Source organism: Pelobates fuscus, chromosome 1 (assembly GCF_036172605.1).
Source record: "Pelobates fuscus isolate aPelFus1 chromosome 1, aPelFus1.pri, whole genome shotgun sequence".
NCBI lineage: Eukaryota > Metazoa > Chordata > Amphibia > Anura > Pelobatidae > Pelobates > Pelobates fuscus.
The window spans coordinates 389,900,379-389,907,144 of record NC_086317.1 but is presented as its reverse complement, the minus strand read 5'-3'; the positions used below and the strand labels follow the sequence as shown (position 1 = coordinate 389,907,144).

At 42.4% G+C, this 6,766-nt stretch overlaps 1 long non-coding RNA gene across 1 annotated transcript; it reads right to left on the bottom strand.

The window, feature by feature from the left end:
• Positions 1 to 1,834: 1,834 nt before the first annotated feature.
• Positions 1,835 to 4,922, bottom strand: LOC134596091 (uncharacterized). Its single transcript, XR_010090333.1, has 3 exons — positions 4,783 to 4,922; positions 4,501 to 4,561; positions 1,835 to 2,021 (listed from the first exon to the last, which is right to left on the bottom strand). It is a non-coding gene; the product is annotated as an uncharacterized LOC134596091 (long non-coding RNA).
• Between the last annotated feature and the right edge of the window lie 1,844 nt (positions 4,923 to 6,766).

Sequence of the window (6,766 nt, the reverse complement as noted above, 5' to 3'; positions counted from 1 at the left end):
CCCCTCCCTCCCTCCCCATAGTCTTCACCCCCCTCCCTCCCCATAGTCTTCATCCCCCCCTCCCTCCCTCCCTCCCCCCCCATAGTCTTCATCCCCCCCTCCCTCCCTCCCCATAGTCTTCATCCCCCCTCCCTCCCTCCCTCCCCATAGTCTTCATCCCCCCCTCCCTCCCCATAGTATTCATCCCCCCCTCCCCATAGTCTTCTCTTCTCTCCCATATTGTCCCCCTCCCCTTGTCCCATAATTACTTACCTGTCTTGTAGCGTTGGCCGGCAGCACAGGGCGCACCGCAGTACTGGAACTTCAATTCCAGGTTCCGGTTTCCGGCGGGACTGAAAGGAAGTGTGCACACTGAGCTGAGTGCGCACTTCCTTTCAGTCCTGCCGGAAACCGGAACCTGGAATTGAAGTTCCAGTACCGCGGTGCGCCCTGTGCTGCCGGCCAACGCTACAAGACAGGTAAGTAAAACTTCATATTCGCTCCATAAGACGCACAGACATTTCCCCTCACTTTTGAGGGGAAAAAAAGTGCGTCTTATGGAGCGAAAAATACGGTACATCTTGTATTTCCTAAACATTTGTCATTGGCCCAGTATCTATAGATCTAACTTAACCCTTTGTGGTGACATCACTGGTCCTTAAAGGGACACTCTAGGCACTATAACATGTGATCTCATTGAATTGGTTCTAGTGCCTGGGGTCCCCTACTGCCAATTTTGAAAAGTTTAACTCTGCATAAGAGTCCCTGGCCCCAACTGGGTATATCACAAAGGTAGATATTACATACTCCCCTAGCCTATCGCTACCACCAATTGTTGGTATGGCTAAAATGGTATCTGACACTCTCAGCCAATCAATGTGGCTCATTAACCCAAACAGCACATAAGGAATGGGCTACTGCTGATCACTATTCAACGTTAAACCGTTTTTAATGGTTTAACACTAAACATAAGGATGGGACTAAGGGCCTCCAGATACTATAGCCACTTCAACGAGATGAAGCGGTTACAGTGTTTCCAGTGTCTCTTTAATCACCTTATGCCAGAATGTCAAGCCCTGCATTAAATGAGTAGGGCATTGCTCGGCAGGTGGTGTTTAAGTAGGTTGTCATAATTGGTTCTCAAGGGTATAATCAATAAAAACAAAACACTGGATAGTGTAAACATGTTACAAACCTATTTATATTATTAACTGCAAGGAAAGGGTGAGCTTCAGCGGTTCTAGTCTTTTAGCATCATCCTTCATTAAATATCTCTATATTTCACTGAGCTGGATTCACAGATTTATTTTGAGATTATGTCATCGATGTCTTTGAGAGGTTACAAATTGTATTTTGCACGATTATGCTGGCTCTCAAAGTGATAACTTGTTTTTTTTTTGGTCCAAATTATAATTTTTGGTCCATAATATCACAGCTCCATTAGTTTGGCACCTGTGGGATAAAGTTCCCGTCCAAAGATCATGCATAAGGCTGTTCAGTGGTCTGCACATATTGGTAACTGAAAGGGCAGTTTTAATATTTTTTTTTTTTGTAGGGGTCCTAAAATGTACCTAGAAAATAAAATCCCATGCAAGCTATGGGAATGCCCTTACTAAACATGAATGTTTATGCCACAATCTGGCCAGACTTTTTTTTTTCCTGCTCACAGACTTTCAGATGTTCCTGAAGCCTACACTTCAGGAGTTTGAAACATTTTATTTTTTTATACTAAAGTTTGAAAATTAACAAATACCCAGAATGTTCTGAATCTGTGGTAGCCAAGCTGTTACCCATGGTACGCAAAAGCAGGAAAAGTCTGAGAGTTCTGAGTTTTTCTGTAGAATGAGCCATCCCACAGCTTGGTGACTGTAGCGTCAAGCTGTGGTGATAAGATATTACAGGTGATCCATGGACTTATTGGTGTTTCATTTACTTTCTGGGGTTTCCATAAATGATCCTGCTTATTTAAGGGAAAAGAAGCTTGATGAGCGCGGTGGAGGACCCAGCAGCATTGGAGCTTGATTCTTGTGAGTGATTGTAATCTGCAAAACAAGAGGTGGTCATTCAATATACTGTATATCTGAATGGAAGTCAATCTACAACTTATATTAATGTTGTCTGAAGGCCATCGAACTGATCAACTTACAATGCATATAGTACTACAGATTTCCAATCTCTGCAACAAGCACATACACATGCTCCTCCTACATATATGTGTGAGTGGTATTTACCAATATAAAAAATGTTGCAGTAGGCTATTCAGAAATTCCCATTTTATGAGTTTGATTAGCTACCGGCATCCGTTAAGGGAGAAGGTAAAGGTTAATGGAATTCACCAATGATTCACCTTATGCCCTCTGTGACCACAGGTAGTCCAAATTAGAAAGACATTTTAAAAAGTCTTTGTAGACGCTAAAGAAAACAGCACATATTTCATGGATGTATTGTAAAATTTTAATTGCAATAATCCCACACCTTTCAACCATTCTGTTTTAGGGTGGGGATAGTCATGAACATTTCTGGGGACAGCAGAGTCCAGTGCCCCATAAAGTAAAGCACATGGGCATCAATAGGATTAGATACTCTGCTGACCATCATGTAAGGATGAGTGTAGCCCTGTATGTGAATGTTTTTTAGATACTAGCAAATACCACACTAATTTAGAGTCCAACCTTAACATTCCTATAACGCCAATATTCCTGTTCAGAAGAGCTAAAGTAACAGCTGTAGTACCTAAAAATGTACCACTAAACCTATATTTATGGCAGGGGTTCCCAATTAATTTTTCCCATGGAACCCTTTGACACAGTGTATCAACATCGTGGGACACACAGATACACACACTGGCACACGCATACCGACACACAGATACACTGAAAGATACCACACAGGCACATACACACACACACTGGCACACACACACACACACCTATATACACACACACACTGAAAGATACACACACTGGCGCATACACTCAGATACATACTGACGCAGGTAAACACAGTGACACATACACATAGATACACAATGTGACACAAACAAACAGATACAAACACTCAGATACACACAGTGACATTAATACACACACTCAAATACACACAGTGACACAAAGATTTTACACAGATATATATACACACACACACTGTCAAATACACACACATGCCATTTTTTATATTTGCAGTCACCCTCCTGTTAGTATACCTGTTGTCTGCAGGAGGGTGACTTGCTGGCTGAGGCTGTTGTGTGGGGGAGTTGCTCACTGCCGGCTGCTGCCTCTCTCCCTCCAGCGCGGCGTTTTCTATATGCAGCTGGGAGGAAATCCGTGTCCGTCACTTCCTCCCAGCATCCCATACAATGAGGACCCGGTCGCGCAATTAATCGGCCGCAGCGCTGACCGGGTCCTTTGCAGCAATGCCCATCAGATGGCCCTTAGGGCCACCCGATGGGCAAATAACCAAACACCAACTGGGAAACGCTGCTTTATGGTATGATGGTCCTGAATTGGATCGAGCTCAACTCGTGATTACTAATAAAACAGGAGACGGAGCTAGAAAAAGGGCAGTAAACCACATTTACAAATAATTTCCCATTCAAAACGAACAGTTTTGTCAGTGTTTAAGGTAATCCTAGGTGCCAATATATTACTGGTTCTGAACATTTTAATGCCAGGATCAAAATTATGTACATGGCATTAGTTTGATGACCCATTCCATGTCTGTTATATAATCTCCAGCAGTGCAAGGTAAGGGATGTAGAACTCTTTAATAGGTAACTCTGGGTGCAATATCCCTAGGTATTGTCTGTATTCTTCCAAAACCATGAGAAAAATCAGAGATCCGCAACAACGAAATAGAAAACAAAAAGCACACATCTCCACATCTGTGGAATCAAACTCTTTCTGTTATCTTTTCTAGTGTTACGTGTCCAGAATTAAATTTTCCAAAATTATCTCAGCTGCCCATTCATTAAGTGCTATATAATTAACAATAAAATACCTTAGAGTGACTCTTCTAGTTTCAAAGGGTTCTGTATTGCACTGGGAAAGCAAAGCTGTCCTAGTAAATCACATTCCTATTCCTTCTTGTGGGACCCATTCTTTCAGCTTGGCACAAAGTTAAGAACCATTGAGTAACAGATCGTGTTCATCCTTTTAATGGCTTAAAGCAGGCATCTCTAAAGCTTCATCACTATTCTTATGATTTTTCGACCATTTACAATTCTGATTGTTTGAGATGCCTGGTTTAAAGCTTGCTTAAAAAGCCCTGGAGAAAGGAGGTTCGTTTGTTTAACACGAGTCCATTCATTGTACAACATCGAAAAAATATTTCAGGTCCTTTCAAGACCAATTATACTATGTCACGCAGGAACAGAAAATTCAGATGAGGTCTTGTAAAGGTCATACATACTTATCAGCTAATTCTATTCATTATCACTACAATCTGGAAGTGCAGCTCTCTCTATAGCACACTGCCTGGTGGAATAGGGACATGCCCAGGGTTCACGACAATGTGTTTTCTTACCGTACATGGCGGCTGCATCCAAGGCTCTCCATCAATCTGCATTGGAAGTGGCTTTGTAGTTCTGGTAAAACAAAATGATCACTGTGATGATCCTAAGCAGAAACATTTGTTGTAGCAAACATAACCAGCTACATCACAATGCCAGACTGTTTAGAAAAATAGCAAATGTTATAACAATACATAGTTTAATTTATTGACAACTCTCTTGCAGTGCATGGATTGATTTTTTTTTTCTCTTGGCATTTCATAGAAAGACAGTATATATTACAAAGTGTGGCTCACCTTATAGTAATCTCTGAACATTTCGCTAATCTTTTCCTTGCACTTTTCAGTCCTGTATAGATCTGGCCCATTTCCATGGCTCCCTCCAGACCAACCACCTCCAGCCTTTTGTCACTGAGGTCTGTATCAAGAGACGCATGTATGAATTATATCAATTGTTCTGTTTGCATAATATTCCCTGCAATGGAATAAATAGCCATGACATGTCCAACAACATTTTGTGAATATGTAGGAATAGAGCAGTCTGGAGAAGACTACTGATAATGAGATTGCTTATCCCACCTGGGAACACCAGGAGTGATGCAGAGGTCTTACCCTTCCCTTCTTCTCTTCTTGTTATGGAAGAAAAATAATGGATGGCAGGCCTAGAAAGGACAGGAATGGCAACAAAACAAGTTTGAGGGTATAACCCACGTTGTGTGATGCTAGCCAGGGAGTGGACCATGAGTTAAACCAATCTCACCACGTCTATAGAAATTTTCACTGCCTGGTAGCTCAACTTCAGAGTTAAGCCATCAAGTACCCAGGATTGGGACATATAGGTTTAACAGAGAGGTGACCAATAACAAATCCGATCATTTTAACTAAAACAAAGAATATCTGGTCATGAATGATTATACTCCAGCATACCTCACAACATTTTAACTGGACAAAGAAGTACACTTTAATTTTAGGGGTGTGAGTGGGTGGTGTGGCCAGGGGAGGGGCTGTTCTGAGAAATTTTAGGTAAGTTACTGATCAGAATTTCTGTAACTAAAATGTACTTAAGAACAATAACAATAACTTCGTCAAAGGGTAACTCCGCGCAGGATGGAGGCTGTGAAGAGGGAGAGCCAGCCGACTCCCATCAGCCACAGCCACCCTCCTGCAACGTAAAGGTAAGAAACAGGAGGGTGGATGAAAAATGAGATGCATGTGTGTATGTATGTGTATGTCAGTATGTATGTATTTAGGTCTGTATGGGTGTGTCTGTCTGTCAGTCAGTATGTATGTCTGTCTGTCAGTCAGTATGTATGTCTATCTGTCTGTATGTGTCTGTATGTCTGTCAGTATGTGTGTGTATGTGTGTGTGTGTCTGTATGTCCTTATGCATGTGTATGCGTATGTATGTATGTTAGTATGTGTCTGTGTGTCACTATGTATGTCTGTATATGTGCTTATGTCTGTTTCAGTATGTGTTCATGTTACATAGTTGCAGAGTTACATAGTTGCAACGCTGAAAAGAGACTTGCATCCATCAAGTTCATGTCTTTTTCAGTATGTGTGTCTGTTAGTATGTATGTGTGTGTTAGTATGTGTGTATCTGTGTCCCTTTGTTTCAGTGTGTATATATCACATATATCACATATTTCATGTGTGTGTATATCTGTGGGCGGGATTTGGAGGCGGGCCCTGGGGCCGTCCTGGAGGCGGGCCCTGGGGCCGTCCTGGAGGCGAGCCCTGGGGCCGTCCTGGAGGCGGGCCCCCAGGGGCCCAGACCTTAAGCTGTGTTAGGGGCCCCAAAATTTCTGATGGCGGCCCTGCACTGATGCAATGCATCTCTATGAGGAGATGCTGATTGGCCCGGGCAGCATTTTGCCATGTTTGTGCAATAGCCTCCCAATGCTTTCCTATGGCTGAAAGCATCAGGATTAATGACCTCAGCCATGGAGACACCTGTAAACGTCGCAGACAGGGGGTGCTAAATATGTATTCCTAATACTATAGTGTTCCTGTAAATGTGAAATTTACACTAAGGGATAGTTTGCAGGCATGTAACATGGAAATGTCCGTGTACGTGTGCCATCTGTAAAGACTGTGAGTTAACCTTGCAGATGTTAATGATTGTTGTATTTACTAAAGACTAGTTGTTGGCACACCTGAACTGCAAGTGATTATTTTTCATTTATTACTGCACCACACCTTCCATCTTAACATCTAGACCAGGCTTCCCCAAACTCCGGCCCTCCAGATGTTGCTAAACTACACGTCCCATGATTCCATG